Below are 19,398 nucleotides of genomic sequence, written 5' to 3' on the forward strand. Positions count from 1 at the left end.
AACGAAGTAAAGCTTATGCCTGTTTAGAAGGCAAGCCCAAAGCCATTAACTGTGTGGGTGGAAACAGGACCTTGATGTGTGGATTGTGTGGATTGATTTCAGCAGAGTGAATTCATCTGAGAGCCTCGTGAGCCTCACACTCCCCTCGACAGCTCATGTACCTTGGTACTGATCCATGGCAGAGACACATGTCAGTCAAGCAGCACAACTCTTCACAAGCTGGTTTGACTGACAAGTCAACCTCCAGCTGGTTTAACTCCAAGCTGCCTTCACCCTGAAAGGGCACTATTACAAAAATGGCATTGAACTGCATGCCCTCTCTGTTCCTGTTTTGTAAATGTCTGCAAAAAGCATCTTGAAGGACTTTGATTCAGGACTGGAGGCTGCAGCATGCAGTTGAAAGACAGCCAGAGCTGAGGGGGACAAGGCTTGTGGCAGAGGGCAGGGTTGTTTCCCAGTGTAAGCTTTGTGAAAAGCAAATTTACTTGCTGGAGGAAGAGAGAGCCTTGGGGACTGGATGGCTTGACAAAAACTAGAGGAGAGTGAATTCATCAAGAAACTTTGGGATTTCTTGCGGCAGATGGCTGGTGGCTCCCAAGGACTCCTGGGGCAGAAGCAGCTCTTTGTGTAAAAAGCTAGAGGGTATCAAATCCCAGAAAGGAAAGGAATGGAGGATGGGAGGCATGAAATGGAGAGGAGCCTGGAGATGGAGCAGCACAGACCAATGTCTGGAGATACGCTAGCTTTTAATTTACTGTTTTATTTAAACAAACTTAAAAAGGATTTTGTTCCCAGCCACAGACAGGGATGCTGTGGTTGCATTCCTCAAGGCTGCCCTTAGCTGCAGCCTAAAGATTCTGGATAAATTAGTCTTTATAATGAAAGCTGCTTGAGTTTTCATTCTCATCGAGGTGGTTTTTTTCATTTTTTTTGTTTTGAATTTGTCAAGAAGTCAAAGGTGCCCATGGTTAAAATCTGCTCCAGTTGCCTATGGATAAATCTGGAGTAAAGTGAGTGATTCAAACTGAGTTAGTGAGGACTTACAGAAAAACAAAAATGAAGGCATAATTAGTTTTTTAAAATAATGCAAATAGAGGGAACAGGTCAGAAATTATGTGGTATGATGAACTGATGGGAGACATTGAGTGTTTTAGGGGTCATGCCACAGCTTCACCATTTTCCTGAGTTCACTGTGTTATTATAGGTGCTAAACAAGACCTGGTGAATTTTGTGAATACCAGTGACAGCTGTGAGGGGCAGAAATGGGTTGCAGAGACAGAATTGAGGTAGTATCCAAACTCCTTGTAGTGATTCATTAAAAGGCTTATAAATACCCATCCTTTTCATAAACTAATTTTTTTTAAATTGTGTTTCTGAATACAAAGTATTCTCTCTAATTTCTCCTACTTATATTTTTTACTACTTTTGGTGATACTGCATTTACAAAAAAACATTCCTCATCTTTTGCCAGATAAAATTATTATTTTATTCTCTCCTTGTTACTTTTGTTAGATGTTGCTTCACTGCTGCTCCATATCCCAGGAGAAGCAGAAAATGTGTTGTGCAGCCACTGTGCATGAATGAAAGCCTGAAGAACTTTGTTCTGGTGACCTTGTGGGTCACAGGAGGGTGACCCAGTAAAGGCAGTACAATGTTTTGTTGTAAAACCTCCAGAACTCTTTTTGGATAAACCCCCTTTTCCCATTTATTCATTTTATTCTCATTGGCACATGGATTATTCTTCAGCTCATGATTTTCAGGCATCTTGAGGGCAAGGCAAGGCGTTTCTGTAATTTTGATTCACTTTATCTAAACCAGGCATTGGTGGGGGACAGGGAATTTGGAACACTCCTTCCTAAGTGAGTGTTGAAAACCTGCTTTAGCTGTTGGGAGGTGTAAACTGCCTCATTTATTGCTTGAATCATACCCTAAAAATACCCACATTTAAACTTGTGATTGTATCAACAGTGCAAAACTGTGCAGCTGTGCCTGCCTGTTTCTGATTAACTTGTTTTAGACAAAATTAAAACCTCTGGATTTTATTCAAGAGAGAAACAAGCTAACTTCTGAAACATGAAGCATTTTAGGATATGGAAATTTCTCCTAGCCAGCCCAGACAGTTTGACGAGGTGTCATCCTAGTGAATCCAGTTTTGTACTCTTTCATGTACCCTGGACAATTAGAATGTATCTGGGGCTTTTTTTCCTGTTTTTTGGGTAAAGAGAAAAGCCTGGTCCAACATGTATTTGGAAGAGAAAAGTTCTTGCAGATAAGTAGAATTATGAACCTGTATGAAAAAAAAAAGTCTTGATGGATTGATTGCAGCTCTCAAAATTAGTGAAGTAGAAGACATTTCTTATAGGTAGTGTCTTTAAGTAGATGTCCAAAGTATTTTTCCTTATTAATAATCATTGAGGAGCTCAGAAAATTATTACAATCATATTATTATCAATCCCCCACTAAAACCTGCAGATTTTTTAATATTCTGGCACTAGCCCATTTTAGGTTTAATCAACAGTTTTTACTCCTCTAAGCCATGATATTAAGGAATATGTCAGTGCTCTGAATTTCAAATATTTTACTAATCACTTTACTTCAATGGCTGGAAAAGCATTTCTAAAATGAAGTTGGGAAATGTGATAGAGAGATTTTAGATTATTTTTAAAAGCTTAAACCTTGCAGGTGATTTTGCTACATTGACTATTTCAGCAGAATATTAGCTGAAGTATTTCCATGCCTTCTTTCAGTATTTACTCATATGTGAACCAAGGATTTTAACTATTAGATTTTCAGTGTTAGATTCTTAAGTTGGACTCAATAATCTTAGAGGACTTTTCCAATCTCATTTGATTCTATGAGTCTAATTCTGTGTTTAGGCTTTGAATTAACTAAACCCATATGACTCAACATTATGTTTCCAACTCCCTTTTCTAACAAGATTTGTATCCACTGTAATGTTTAGTAGATTATCACAGGATAGTAATTAATTTTAGCATGGGAGAGCTCAGTGTATTCAACATAATGAAACAATGCACTAGAGAACAGATGTCCAGTTTTAAAATAATTAGCTCAACAGTAACCTGTACCCCTGTAGGAAAACGTACAGTTTTTGTAAAATGATAAATATTAATGTTTTCCCTAAGGATCTTTTTAAAATATAAATTACTTGTTTTTCCCCTCTTTGGGTAAGTATAGGATAATTTGCATTTATATTATCAAATGAAAATACAATAAAAAGTCAACAAGCTATTGCTGATCAAAAATAGACCTGCAATGTGCACAAGTCAGATAAATCTGCACAAGCTAAAGAAGATTCTGGTCTTCTTGTAGATAGGTTCCCTGGAGATGGACAAAATGACAGTAAAAAAAAGTTCTGTCCCATTCAAGAGAACCCATTAAGCTGACCTGGTTTCAGTGAAGATATTGAAGAGAACCCAGCCCATAAACTACCCACCAATGCTTCCAATTTCACGTTATCTGAATATTTACCATCCATGAAATGGGAAGCTTTATTTTAGAAACAGCAACACACAGTATTGCCAGAGCAAGTCCTAATTTGTGAGTTGGAATGTTACAAGCTTCCACCCTCGAGATTAAAGCTGTGAGCAGCCCCAGCATGCTCAGTCCAGTGAGGGAAAAGGGAAGAAAGGCCAGAAAGGGAAGGGTCTACATTAAACAGATTTTAGACTTTTTCTTAGGAGGATAAATTAAGAAGCTGAATTCCCACTCAGAGTTAGCTGAGACAGTGAACTAATCCCAGGGCATTTCTGAGATGGACTCAGGTGCTGCTGTTTTCTGATCCTCCACATGGGAAGGTTGATTCTGTCCATGGATGGGGAATTGGGATGTGTAAACTGGATTAAAGGACAGGGGAACTCACAGCACCAAATCCTCCTGCAGGAGAGGTTTGAATTTTGTGAGTTTCGTCTGAAAGCACAAAGTGATTTCCCCACCTTTTAAAAGTAGGCTTTTAAAACTACTTTTACTGCCTTAGAATTTGTGTTTCTCAGATTCTGTTCACTGAATTTTCAGATTTCACAAGTCAGGGAGGGAGGGAGAGAGCAAGTAAGGGGAAAGGAAGAGGGGAGCGAAGGGCAAGGTAGTGTTAAGAGGGCAGGAGAAAGGGAGGATGGGTAGGAAAGGGGAGAGGGAAGAAAAGGGAGTGGAAAACAGAGGAAATCAGTATAAAGTACAAAATCACCTGCTTTGAGCAGCTCATTATTGACTTCCTGATGGCATTATTGTTCTGTCAGTACTGGTGTTATGACAGAGGTGCTGTGGCAGCAGCAGTGATTTAGAGAACACTGTGGCCAAGCTCACACTGTTGTTCTACTTATTCATTTCACAGGTGTCTTCTAAATTACTCTACCTTTACTGGTATAGTAGTCTCTGAGGGTTAATTAAGCACAGAGGGTATAAGTGAAAACATTTTGTAATGCAAGAGGTGCATTAGATGCAGGTGAAATAGAACAGGGAACTCAAAACTCATTGATTATTTTGAGCAAAAAGAGACCTGATGTTGCCAATCTCTTGCAAAAATGGATTTGAGTGCTGTTTGGTGCAAGGTTTGAGTAAACCTGCAACCCTTTCTGATTCTGATAAATTATTTACTTGTTGCCTCATAAGTCAGCTCCTCAGTCAGTCACAAAACTGGCACATATGAAGTACTCTTCCTTAAAGCACTGAGATTATATGCATGCTATGGAGTAATGCTACATGTAGGCACTTTATTTAATGGGTTGCCAGGCCCTTCTTTGATTAGAAAACCAGTGTTTTGAGAGAAAAAAGTAGACAATCTTCAATGCATAAGCAGCTTCTGAACTCTGAAAGAGTCCAAAACACAAGCAAGCTGGAAAAGGTGTACGGAGTGGAAGTTTAAAATTCAGCGATTTCAAGGGTCAATAAACTCATAACGGCCTTGCCCAAGCATTGTTTGGAATGCCTGGCTCAGAACTGCTGCCAGAGGAGTCAGAATGAACTGCTTTGTTGTGATACAAACTGGGCTCAATATGCTGACAACGTCCGATCAAAGTGAGCCAGTTCACAGGAAACAGTGAGATTCTCAGGGCACTGAACTCTCTGATACAGCAGGTTCTGTGAAATTTCTTTAGTCAGTCCTGGCAAGAAGGATGTGATGACAATTTGCACTCCTCTTGTCTGCACTCCTCTCTGTACCCTTTGTTCCTGTTAGCACCGAGGTGTCCTGTTGACTGTGAGCCTGCAAAACACATTTCATTTCAGAAAGGGTCCTGTGATATTTATCTGTAGATTCTACCTGTGATTTTAAACAGGAGATGAGAGTAAAATAGAAGTTAAAAATAATTTGATATCTGTAAGTTCTGTTTTCACTGTAGTTCCTCTTTTTCAAGGATATTTACACACTTGGAGGGAAGGACAGATTTTGAATGCCAGAGATGCCAAGCCTCTTTGAAAACACATCCTTTTGGCTCACAGTGGTGCTTCTGAACAAAGTGCATATTCAGAGCTGTGAAGCTGCCAGCAGACAGGTGCTGCTCTTTCCTGTGCTGTGGTTTACCCTTCTGGAATTACCTGTCTCCACTGACTACCCAGAAGGCTGAAATTCCTGGTGTGAAGCACCTCCATTGCATGGGCTTCCTGCCAGGATGACTGGTTTTAGATGCAGCCCTTTCATGACCAAATCTATTTGTCTTGAAAAATTTACTCTACTTATACTGTCACCCTATGATGAGCTGGAAACACCTCTTTACACAGAGCCTCTCTTGATGCCAAGTGTTCTGCCTCATCTGTGTTTATTTTTAAGCTGTTTGCATTGATGTGTGGAAGAGAATACTTACCTTTTTCTGCTTTCCTAGATTACTTTCACTCAAGCCCCTGGGGTTTCTATGAAATCTGACCTCTTCTGCAGAATTGCTGGTATTCTAAGAGATTGAGACTGTGAATTTTAGTTACTGACAGTGGAAATACAGAGGGCTAGAAGCACTTTTTTGGTTTTTTTGGTTGCTCCATCTGTTTGGACTCAAGGATTAAGCAAGGAACAAATGAGAAGAAAATATGCACTAATACATCAGTAGTAGCTTGAAAGTTTTATTGCCAATAAAAAACCACTTAGATAAATAACCTGTTTAGGAGTTCTCAAAGAGTCTGAGTTAGTAATGGAGTGGAAAACTGCATTGCTCCAGGACTTGCTTGGCTTCCATTAGGTAGCTGTTATGTCTTTTCAAGTACAACACAGCAGTGGATACAGAATATTCTTCTGATGCGTATTCCCAGTGTGAAGTAATGTTAATTTTTTAATGGAGAAATTTAATGGAGGTTTCACACGACTGGCATACATTAATGGCATGTGGGGTATCATGTGGCAATGGTCATATTTGAGTCTCAGCTGCTCAGTTATTTTTCCCATTGTCAAATCTGAACATAAGGGTTTTAGTGACTAAGGTTTCATAATCAAAACCAACTTTTTTGGGAGCGTGTACAGACATTTACTGGTGTGTATCACTTCCTGCTTCTGTTTCCAATAATGATTAAGTTTAGTGCTCCCAATTTTGGAGTGGATAGAGACACATAAAAGCAAGTAGTAGGTATTTGCTAAGTCCATTTCATATGGGTGGGGTTAGCCAATGATAAGAACAGTTTATGTAGCATTGAGAAATACAACATTTTCTGTCAATAGTAAATGAAATTATTTCCTCATTTGCTGTTAGCGGAAACATATTATACTCATTTACCAAGGAGGAAATGGAAGGATGGAAAAAGTTAAGGAAGAATTGTTGCTTCTTACTGAAGTACATAGTTTTTGTGCAGAATTCTTCCTCTCACAGCAGGCTTTGTAAGGAAAACACACTCACTGAACCTACACATTTTATTAAAAAGGCACTGAATCTTATCCCCACAGATTACATGCCCAGCACACTATATATTGTTCTAAGCCAAGGCTTTGCTTCAAAGCAAAAATATATTCACTTGGTGTGTTCTCACACAGTGAGGCTGTGTCAGAATGAGCATTGCCTGCCAAAACACAAAGTGCACAGGCTGAATGCTGAGTGAAATCCAATAGAATTTCTCTGTTGGAGGTGAGGAGAATTGGAACCTTGCTGTAGTTTATAGCTTGACCTAGTGATTAAGGTGAAGTTGTGCCATTTTGTCACCATTCTGCTGGTGAGGAACAGCCAGGGGTCTTCCCCAGGTCAGCAATGTCTGGGGGCTGAGCCTGCTCAGCTGCAGGGGAGGGGGAAAAACACACACAGCCTCCAAAGGTTGTCCTGTGAAATCATGGGGAGATCAAGGGAAGTGGCATTGAGAGGACCTCAGGGAGAAAAATCAGAACTGAGCTGAATGGGATTTCCTTCTTCCACATCCTCCTTCCTCATGCCTCTACTGATGCTGTTGTCCTCCCTGGCCACAGCAGGAGGCTCTTCTGCTCACTCTTCCATTTATTTTTTCTTCCCACTCTCATCCTCCTTGTGTAACTTTATCCACTGTTGCCTTTTGGAATGATCACACTACTCACATCTTTATCTAAAACAGTGCCTGGCTTCCACCATTACAGAAACCTTGAATTCTTTTGTCATTCCGTTTTGGCACCCCTATATCCAAGTGCAAGCCAAAATTTTATGAATTTTATGCAGATTGGTTTGTTTGTGATTTGTAGCTGAGGCTCTGCTTTGGCTGGAGAGCTGATACACCTGGGAATATCCACCCCTTCCTCACAGAGCTGGAGGAGTGCAGTGACTCTCTGACTGAAGGACTTCTTCAGAATCCAAAGTTCATTCCTGAGCAATTTAAATAGAGGGAGCAATTGGGAAATTAACTTTTTGGGGCCTGGAGGAACAAGAATGACTCAAGTGAAATCCTCATTAGACTTGTGTGACTGTTTAGCTGGATAGCTATCTTGATGAAAAGGGAAAAATAATAGTTTATTAAGCTGCATAAAATTGCTGTTGCCATTTTTCTGTACACAATTAATTAAATTTGATGAATTATACATCTACAAGTACATCTTAAAGTCGATATTTCAGTACTGCATGTTGGAACTGAATTTGTTCAAGTGTAGCTCTGCTTTATCTCAAATTTTTTTCTCCCATTTTTATGTCTGACCGTCAGACTGAAAATTATTTGCATGGCCTGGCTAGTGGAGATTCAAAATGTAAGCCAATACATGCCAAATGATCTCCTTTAGCAAACAATTTCTACTACATTATATATGACCAAGAGTGTGTTTAATGAAGTGCCTATGACAATAAGTGCAGGGTCAGCTCATGTTTTATGTAACAGAGGATTAAATATTTGCATGAATTGAGCATAAACTTTCTGGAGTTGAAGATTATTTTATGCATTGCATTTATAGGGTTATTTTTGTAAAAGGAAAAGCCACCCAATGCAACCAAAGTGTAACCCAAAATACGTGCAGTGCACTGAGTTCTGCACTAAGGGATGACCCTTTGTGTCCTCTGCTGTTTCCAAAAGATGGCAACATTTTGAACGGGAGAATCAAGTCAATGAGTTAATTAGTTTGCCATCTATTTCTGCCTTTTGTAACCAAAAATATTCTCGACGGCTGAGAAACGAGATGGAAGTTGCACTGCAGAGATTGATAGGTTTTCTTTGTGTGTTTGTGGGCTATAAATAGGCATGGACTACTTCAACTTCTCACCAGGGAATAAAGTTTCATCATTCTGTTCAAGTCAATGAACATTGCACAAAGTGATGACTACATACTATGACATGGTGACTTATTTGTGTTTCTGTCAGCAGTATTTTTTGTCACTCTGGTATTTTAGGATCATGTTTACTTGAAGTTGAAACTGCCATAAGACATAGAAGGTTCTGCAGCGTTCTCTGCCCCCTCCAAATGATCTCTCCATGTTACAAGAAAAGAATGCCAGACTGTCATTCTGAATTGGCCATTAGTCTGGTATGACTTGATAGTAATCAAGAGACTGGGAATTGTTGAGTCTTTCCTGCATTTATTCAGCAAATCCAATGAAAAACGATTGTTTGGGGGTCTGTGTGTCATAGAGGACATGGCCAGCCTGGAAAAAAACTGATTTTCAGTCCCTGCAATAACTGAGATAACAGTTTTTATGGTAGGTCTGCTGTTGCCTGACTTTTTGATTAATGTTTCTCATAATTTCTCTGACACATGCTCCCTGTCACCACCAGTGTACCTGACAGGACGCTGGCTCTGTCCAGCCACAGGAAAATTGCAAGTAGTTCCCTACAAGGATGATGTGGCATAAATCAAAAAATAGATGAAGAAGGCGAGGCAAAGTCAGGTTGTCTTGGAGCAGACACACCTCCCTTGGCTGTGTGAGGACTGAGCCTGCTCTTGTGATTTGCACAAGTGAAGTTACAGCCTTGATTCTGGAAAAGAGGGAGAGATCCATGGAACTGTCAGCATTTCATTAACGAGCTGTGAGAAACGTTCATTATCTGCTCTGTGCTGCTTTGCAGAAACACATCACTCCATGATGGCATGCCTCTGGTGCCTGTGCCATCCACTGGCTGTTGTAAGATTCAGATGAGAAAGTGTTATTTTCCATTTATCAGACTGTGAAGGGAAAGAAAGTCCTGAGCAGGTCTGAGCGATGTTTTCCCTCAGCCCTCTGTGAGAGAAGCTGAAGCCAGAGCTCAGAGAGGGAGTAGTGCCCTCTTCAGTGTTACCAGATGGTTTTCATGCACAATTCACTGTCTCCATCTGAAGTCTATTGTATCATCCATCAGTAGTTGTAGCAGACACTGTTTTTGTCTGAGTTAGAGAGAAGAGCTGGGTATATTAACAGCTTTCACTCTCCCTGAGTATTACTTTTCAAGCTTGCTGAGGAATTTAGAAACTTAATTAGTACTAACTGGAAATAAGTTGCAAGTTTCACCTGACTTCTTGGAAAATCAGAGATTCAATTAGTACTTACACTGGCACAGCTGTAGGATCTATGTTTTATGAAACCAGCATTTAAGGACACGAAATCCTGCAGCTTGTGTGAGGCATTGGTCCTTTCCAGAAGAACCAAAGCTGTGCTGTTCATTACCCACCACTCCAGGGTTTCTGAGCACCCTGACACAATGGGAATCTTTCCCCTGCTTTGCCCCTATGCCAGGACAAACGTCTGTGGATCTGGTTAGCCAAAAGTGACATCAACAAGCAAAACACAGAGATCTCCCATGCAGTATTTACAACCTGTAGCCCAGTGCCCCAAAAAGATTTTTCATTTGTAAATGAAACTCTACAGGAAACATTAGGTAGGGAAAACATCCCTGTGTTACCAGCACTGTTTTTATCACAAATCCTAAATACAGCCCCACGTTAGTTACTGTGAAGGAAATTCACTCCATCCCAGCTAAAACTACTACACGTTGTACCCAGGGCACAAAGCTGTGATAATCAACCTTACTGTTAGCACCTTTTCCACTTTTAATTTGCAGACATTTCTCTCTCTTGGATCTTTTATCAGTTGTTCGACTTTTCAGACATTTTCCCATTTATGAAAAGAAAACTTTCAGAGCCTGACCTCTGCCTTTGTAGATTTTGACTCCCTGGAATGACTCTGCTGCCTTGACTGCAGTGCTTCACTCTGCAAATCTTACTTTGTGTCCTTCTTGCATTTTGTAGCGTGCAAGTTTTTCATTGTTTTATTCCTTAACATGATTTGCTCCCTTAACAAGTGCATTCTACTGCTTGAGAAATGGTCTTGTTCAGTTGCTTGTGGGCTCAATGTGAATTATTGAAGGGCCAAGTTGCATCTGAGGTGAGACTTTGCTTATTGTGAACAAATATATATGGAGGGGTTTTTTGGCTAAAATCAAGTGCTCAGAAGAGAAAACCCTGTTGTGACGCTGCTGACTTTTGCAATAGTTTTGGTAATAAGAGTTTAGCAAATCTCTGGTAATACAATCTGTGGGGTGTACAGATAGGGCTACAAATGCAGTTCCTCAAGTCATTCCAGAAGAAATGGCTCTGGTTACTGGTTTGCCATAATTTCCTCACAATCATTTCCTTGGTTTTTTTGCTTTCAATTTGATAATCTTTCTCAATGTTTCCCTGACCTGGTTTCTGTTACCATAAAATTGTTCAATTTAGCTGGCTGGGTTTTTTTACTTTAATATCTTTCATATTTTCTTGAAATTGTATTAGTAAAAACCATTTAGTAAAAAAAACTCAATGGCAACAAAAAAAATTAGGAAAAAATCCATTAGTAAAAAACAGTTAGTAAAATCACATTTGAAACTGATATTTTCCCCTCTCTTTTATTTGCATTGGTTCTCTCCTAATATTTTTATATGATTGCAGGTTTTTTCCTTGACTTCACCAACATTTCTTGACTTCAGCACAGGTGATCTCTGACTTCTCCAGATTTTCTTTATTGAAAGGACTTCCTAATTTTGCCTGACACTGCATGTTACTGACCATGGGTGAAATGCATGCTATTGCTACATGAATGCTTTTTAACTCACATACTCTTAGTTCTCACAAACAATCAGATGGCTCTTGGCAAGTTTTTCACAAAGAACTTGCAGTAGGTTGATCTGTTTTCTGTAGGCTGATCACTGAGGCTGAATCTTTACAAGTCAGTGTCTCCTGGCTAATTTGCTAAGTGTCATGCTCTGAGGTCAAGGTGAGTTAAAAAATTAAAATTTCCATTCTTTTTTTGGCTGCCTCACTGAAAACTTTTCCAGCTGTGTAACTACACCTTGTGTAGATGAGAAGTTTATAGGGTTGTTGTTGTGTAGTTTGTTATGTCTGTAGAACCACCCCTGGTTTTAACTGGATCACTTTGGTGTTGTTGCTGCCTCAGTCAGTAATGGTCTCTAAAGCTACAATCTTCAGTGTTCAGAATAGCCCTTTGAAAAGTGTGGTGGGGATAAAAAGTTAAAATTAATTAAAACATATTCCTATTATTTTTTCCAGTCACTTTGGTCAATCAGATCCTTGCCCTGTGCTGGTATAAACCTGAAAGTATCAGAAAAAAAGTGCAAGGATCTGCTGCAAAGATCACTGGAAGTAAAGGAAAAAGCTCTCATGATTTAGAATGCACAGCCTTTGGAGTATGCACTGCAATTTTAGTTGGGTTTGAAAGGAGCTGAGCGTGAGGAATCAATGATGGCCTCAATTCCTTGGTGCACTGCCACAGGGCACACAAGTAATTGGCAGCTGATGCTAGTGGTGTAAATGCTTCAGTTCAAGTAATACATGAGAAGTTACTATGGGGGAAATACCTAAGTTCAGAGTGAAATTTGTAAATGTCTTTGTTTGAAGAGGATTATTTTTCTTAGGCAATATGAAGTGCAAACATAAAAAACAGAGAGCAGTGGTAAGATTGGCATGCTCAATGATCAAAATATTCAGTTCCTACAGCTTCAAATTCTTATTGCACTTATATCTTATTGACTCAGTAACCTTTTCATATTTTCCTTGATATTTGATTTAGTGATAAATAATCATTCTTAAAGAACATCTTGGAGTTAACAGCCTGATTTCAATGACATTGTTTGTCTTTATTACTTTCTCTTCCAAGGTTATTTGGCACTCACAGTGCTAAATAGCTAAAGACTTAGAGTTCATGGATAAAGCAAATTCAGGCGATTTGATATTTATCTGCATTTGACCAGGACAGTGATGAGAGTCCACTGTAGAAGAATTTTTTTCCTTTATTCTGGTGTGACCAGAGTCTTTTTTGATGACCTCTAACTGGCTGACAAAAAAAAAAATTGTCATGCATCCTATGATAAGAATGAAGGACAGACCAACTTGACAACAAAGGCTTGAACCTCATGGGAAAGTTAAATGCCTTTTGTTTGAGCCATAAAAGATTACTTTAAAATACAAACATTTATAAAGCAAGAGAGCAAATATTAATTTGTTCTGACTAGATAGTTCTAGATCCCTCAGAATACCTGACAGATTTAACAGAGAGCATTCACTGGAAATTCACTCGAGACCCTCCCAAAGCATCTTTGTTCTAGGATGCCTAGTTTTGTGATCTGTTTCACAAAAATGCTCCTCTCTCTTCACAATTGACCTGACTAAGTCCTGCACACATCAGAAAGAAGTCTCTGTCAGATGCTCGTGACTCAGAGCACGCAACTTTAGGTCATTTTTTAAAAGGCTTTAAACAAAGTGTCTGAAGAGCTTTTCTGCATGTTAATAGCAAAATGCTTGTGTTGTCTCAGTCACCAGGCAGCCCCATGTCTGGTGATGAGGCTCTGCAGATATGCACTGCAGGAGGAGAGGTTTGAGTGCCTGGACACACTGAACACTGCTGATGGTTAGATGGGGAGCAGAGACAGAGAATTCAGCCAGTTCCATTTACATCAGAAATTAGGTGCTGCTAGATCAAGATTTCGTTATCTCTTCCCCCTTTTCACAGTTTAATTTCTGCACCTGTTAGGACTATGGGAGAGAAAAAACTCTGTTCTCCAGTTCTTCAGTGGGATATTTAACACCTTGCCAATGTCATAGCTAGAGTAAGAGCATGTATACAGCTTTCAGAATTTCATTTGTCAGTTTTGCAAGATATTAATCTTTTTCTGGGTCTGTTTTAGTGACAGTTTTTAAGATGGTGGGGTTCTGGTTTGTGTGAACACTTGTTTTTCCCTGTGGTTAAGCCTAAGATGTAAAAGTGGCTGGAAATTCTGAAATTCTGAACTCAAAGCTCTTCTTTTCTGTCTCTTTATTGTTTCTCATGAGACTTTTCAGAGAGATGGGTAATTGAGAGGGATCCACCTTATCTTTTGAAGCTCTCTGCCAGTGGAGGCATCCCATACATACAAAAAATATTTAATTTTAATTGTTCTTTTGAGTTTTATCACGGACTTACCTGTTGCCATGGAAACTTCTGAGCATGCAGAGATTAGGCGGCCCCTGTCCAGAAGCCATTTGTCATATAGTAGCTATATATTTTTAAAAAAAAACCTCAAATAATAAATAATTCAGAACTGACAAGCTACAGCCTGCAGCTAGTGATATGTGTAAGGCTAATTGAGGATGAAGGAGAAAGGAGTTTCTTTATCTTCCTGTGGTAACTCCCTGGTTTTGCACTTTCTTCCTTCAGTCTATTGTGATTTCACGGATGGAACATGTAGATACCACAACTGACTCCCCTTAAGTGAGATTTCCCACTTCCAGCTTTCATTCAGAGATAGGATAATTTCTGTTTAGCTCTCTGGCTACCAGGACATACAACATCACAGAAACAGCCCAAGTTTTGTGTAGCTGTGCTCTGCTAATAGGTCTGTGTTTCCAAAGTGTTAGTTTAGGTGAAAAATCCTGGATGCTTTCCTGAAATTCAGGCTTCATCAATCATAAGCTACCTCTGGGATGACACCAGACCCATCTAGAAGCTGCTGAGCCCAGAGCAATTGAGAATGCAACTCTGGTGCCTGAACACCTCTTTGGCCAAAAAGTGTCTTCCCTGAGGAGCTCCACAGCTTCCTGGATGGTCCAGGCAGGCAGGAGGGATGGAGAGGCAGATCATTTTGCCAGGACTAAGTCGCTACTAGTTTATCCACAGATATTTAGCACATTGATGCCTCTGCTTGAAAACAAAACCCCTGTAATGCAGTACTGAAGGTTTCAGCATTGGTTTGGGCTACATGGAAAATTTTGACCTTTAAAAAATGCTGACTTGACTGGTTGTCACGTGGCTGTTATTGGCCCTTGGACACTGATTGTTTGGTGAATTGTTTGGAAAATACCAGAAGATCTGCAGGTTGTCAACTCAATATTAATAATATCGAATATCCTACTAATATAATAATATCCTTTCCTTCTGGACTAAAGGAATGGGTTAGCACAGAGCTCATAGAGAAGGAAAGATGCACTTCCAGAGAGTAATGAACCAGATTTTTATGAGTTCTGCAATCAAGAAAATAAAAAATGGAGAGCATCTAATCCTCTTTTTAAAAGCTGTTAGTAACTAGTAGTGGTAATACAAATGTAAGGAGCAGGGAAAACACTAGGAGACAATTTTGAAGTACACATTTCATTTCTCTGCAAAATGGAAGTAAATCCAAGTGTGAAATGTATCAAAGATAAAGGCTCAACAGGGAGAATGTAAACCCTATCCTTAAGTTATTGAAGTTTAATCAGCTATATCCATAAAAGACAAACCGAAATAGCAGAGCAAGGAAAAAAAGGCTATTTTGTAATACACTGAAACAGTATAATATGAAGAAAACAAAGTGTATGCTTGCAGTGTGTAACTTACACGTATTAAACAAAAATGTTTAGTTGAACCTGTTCAGAACACTCAAAACTCACTGAATAAGTCCATTAAAACTAAAACAATAAATTCAAGAGCTGAAGGAGAATTAGAGTAAACACATTTAGAAATGCTTAGTAGATTAAGGAATTCTATAAAGGTCGTTCATCTGTGGATGCAACAAAACCTTTTGGTATTGTGCTTCTTTCTCCTGATACAATCACCCATTGTCAGCTGATTCTGTGCAATCATTATTTTGGATTGTTAAATTCACTGTAGCCTTAACTTGTGGCTGTGAGGATTAATATTTGGGCACAGAAAGAACCCTTGAATATCTATGGGTATGAATTCAGCCAGCAGGGTAATAACCAAAGTTTGCATTTGAGTGTTTTACAATCTACAAAGCTAAACATCAGTGGTACAGTTTTATGGCATTTAAGAGAAAGCAGAAAATCACATTCTTCCTCTATTCCAGATCCTTTGAGTTCTGTGTAATCAGTGAGATTGTTTTCCTCATTTAGATGAGGAAACTGAGCTTTGGAAAATGAAGTCTGAAAGAAGTTTAACAACATAGGCACCATCATTGTCGAAATAAAACCTACAGATACCAAGATCTTCTCAGGTCTGGGTACCTGGAGGAATTAGATTCAGATGTCAGAAAGCAGCAGCGATTGGAGTTCAGGTTAGAGAGAGTTTTGAGATAGACCTGTTTAGAACTGACCCAAAAGACTAGAAAGATCTAGATGAAGTGTGGCTTCCACTCTGCTTTGTGAAATAAGGAAGACTCTTTAGTGATGAAATCAGCAGAAAACTAAAATCAATTTCCACCTCAGTTTCCCACTCTGCCTTTAGAAGAGTCAAAAATTAAGGTGTGGGAGCTGTAGTGAACCTTGAGAAGTTCACTGTATTTCAAGAAAGATGGATTTTCCTTCCTTTATGAAGCCTGACTGTGTTTGTGGTTTCCTGACACAGTGTTCTGCTTTATTTATGTGACCAGCAGGTTCCCAGAGTGGTGACAACTTTCTCTCTCATGTAACTGCCATGTTTTGCAGTGTGGTGCTTGCCCTGGACAGGCTCTGTTGCCACCTGAGAGAAGGAAAAAGTGTATTCCCTTTGTAGAGGGTTCTGCTTTGCCCTGTCTCCAGAAAGCAGCAGAGCCCACACTGAAAACATATCGATTGTACACATATTTTCTGTCTTTTGTGGAAAGGAAAGCTGACGAGCTCAAACAGCTATTCCCTGGGAAAACCTCAGAGCACAGTGGTAGCACTTGTGACATCTTCTAAGACAACCTTTTAGAGTATGAAATTTGGCAGAACACACCCCACCCGCCCTGTGTTCCCGCTGGACCTCAGAGATCAGAGGGGAAAGGTGTGGTTGGGCTCCATTTCTGAGAAGTACCAATTCAGTGCTGTCAGTCTGGTCATGTTCAATATGCTATTTCGTGAACAGTGTGACTTATTGATTGTTCTGACAGAGTATGGGTGAGAAATTGCCATGGCATTGGTATCAGAAAGGTAAGTCAGTGCTATCACCACAGAATGTAGCTTATTCCTTAGGCATCCTTAGGAATGCCTTAGGGAGGAGATGGGCACAGCCCTTCAAAGGTCCCAGAATACAAAGGTGGAGTCTCCTCTGACCTCCCTTTCCTTTTAAGCCACATGTCTATTGTTTACTTTCAGAGAGGGAAAAAGGTAAAATTCTAATTGATGTGATTTCATGATCTGGTGGGGTTTGAGTGACTTTATTCACACACATAAAGCATGTGCAGGTTTTATTTCATGCAGAGGGTGTGAAAAGCAATACATATTTTTGAGTTAATGAAGCAAAGTTCAGCTTTTGCTCATGGTTGGGCCCTTCCTTTGGCTTAGCTCCCGTTGGCTGCATTGCTTTAAACAGACCATGACCACTACACCTCTGTGTCACTCCATCCTTTGTTTCCTGCCTCTCTCAGGGCTGCAGCCCAGGCTCCCTCAGTGTCTCTGCTCCTGGGGCTGCAGACAGCTTGTTTCTGGTGAATTATTGCCCATGCAGACACTTCTCCTTGCAGAGCTTTGTCCTTCAGTGTTTCTTTCAGTATTCTCTCAACAACATTCCTGTTGTGAATTTCAGCACCATCTCCTGCATTACTTGCTGAAGGATTGTTTTTTAGATTTTCCCTGTTCGTTTCTGAGCTCATGAGATTCATTTGCCTGTTGCCTTTAGAAACCACTGGGATATTTTTTGTATTATGAATCAATGCCCTCTCCAGTGTACCAGGTTGTCTTCAGAAGAATGTCATCAGAAGTACAGTCATGCCGAAAACAGCACTTCATTCCGTTCTCTTTATGTTGAGTAACCAAAGCACGGCCTGGGGACCATAACTTACATGGGTTTTAAGGGCACAAAAACTCATTTAACATCAGGTCTGCAGTTTGCTCCTTCCTTGGCAAACCAGTTATATGCACGGCGTCTAAGCCATCCCTCTATTTCCTAATTTTTGGCACCAAGATTTGATCACCCATACATGAAGATCTTGGGGTCCAAATAGCTGCGGTGTTGGAGTTCAACACATTGGAGAACAGGTATTTAGCAAAACTCCCCCCCAGCCCCAGCTTCTGTATAAAACACCCTCCAGGTACTTTAATTCAAATATGGTCTGCAAAAGCCTTCATCCTTTATCTCTTTATCCCTCCATCAGTCTGACCTCTGCTGTGCTGCCATATTCCTAACCCTCCTTTGTGCAATATGACTTTGCTGCACTTCTGGGCCCTCCATGGGAACTGTCTCCAGCTCCTAAGAATTTTTGTTCTTTTTGATCATTTTTTTAAAGGTGAAAATACCCTTTTGTTATATTTAAATATTTCGTTATCTTGTGAAGTTGAAACTGGTTATACAGTACCTGATGACATTTTTGCTTCACATTCTGTTCAGGTTTGACAAAATTCCTGTCAATCTGTAATAAACGCAGTTCTATTGTTATGTCTGAGTAAAGTTGCACATAAAGGCACAGGACTGATTAAAGGCAGAATGAAAAAAACCAAAACCACAACCAATTCCTCTAGAATACACGGCCTGGAATATTTGTGCTTCATCAAAATCTCTAATATAAGTTTTTTAATGACCTACACCAGTACTCAACACCACATTGTAGGTCAAAATGTCCCGAGCAGCAGCTGTGAGAACATAAAGATCTTTGCTCTTATCAGGGACAGAGAGAATGGGAGAGCAAAGTGCTCAGGAAAAAGTAATTTGCCAAACTTGATTGCTGATTGCCGAGGTTTTATTTCTTTTCCCCCATTATTCTTCTGAGTGGGACAATCATGTGGTGGTGGCAGATGCCCAGGTATGTTAAACTAGAGCCAAGCTGTAGCTGAGCAAATCATTCTTGCAAAACTTTTGTAACAAAGAAAAGAAGATCAAGTTCTTCAGCACATTGGTACAGAGTTGACCAGGTTGGTTGGTATCACACTGATTTTTCATGTTCTTGTGCTTCTTAGCTCTTGCTTTGGGGAGTTGCTTTTTCTTCCTCTTAAACTGCTGGTGCTTAATTATATCTCTGGAGTTTGTCCCAAGGGTATGCTGGAATATTTCAGATCATCTCTTTAGAGACCCTCTGCTTCCTCCTAGCTACCCAGTCCACTATGGAGTCTATTAATTTTCAAAATAAGGAAAGGGATATAGGAAAAGAACACTAATTAGATGTGAGCCACAGGGCATAAAAGATGACATTCTTCAAGACAGAGGCACTGCTCCTTTGACAGACAAAATTGTTTTATTTCCAGAGCAGCATAATGTCTTTAACACACATGAAACTTGTATCTCTCTTAAGAAAAAAGTTAACACAAGCCAAGAAATCAAAACACTTATGATGATGCACAGGTATCATTTAGCAAACAATGAGAGGCAGGAATGGAAGATAACATGGAGATCTTATCTCTAATATTGCTTAACTCCTGGCTGGCTGAATTTGAACCCTTTGAAAGGTAACCATTAATGCACCTCACCACTGATATTTTGCCACTTTTTCTGAAGCAATGACTCTTCTGTAAAGGAAAATCAGGTGTGGATCTCAAAAGACAGAAGGGCCATGGAGTACTGTACATGGAGTGGATGTTGCATTCACTATGTTTAGATGTGAGGTGTTTGTGGAGATTACTCCAAATCTGTTGTCCTCACAGAGTGACTCATATGAGGTTTAGCCACAAAGGCATTTCATAAGGAAAGACCTGGAAGGAGC

The 19,398-nt window shown here is 39.8% G+C and overlaps 1 protein-coding gene across 1 annotated transcript in view; it reads left to right on the forward strand.

Moving 5' to 3' along the window:
- The window catches only part of LOC146424299 (E3 ubiquitin-protein ligase Topors-like), a 48,044-nt gene that overhangs the window by 15,374 nt on the left and 13,272 nt on the right, over nucleotides 1–19,398 (forward strand). The gene's annotated exons all lie outside the window — the stretch shown is intronic.

The sequence above is a fragment of the Lichenostomus cassidix genome, chromosome Z, assembly GCF_008360975.1.
Source record: "Lichenostomus cassidix isolate B80296 chromosome Z, HeHo_3.0, whole genome shotgun sequence".
Classification (NCBI taxonomy): Eukaryota; Metazoa; Chordata; class Aves; order Passeriformes; family Meliphagidae; genus Lichenostomus; species Lichenostomus cassidix.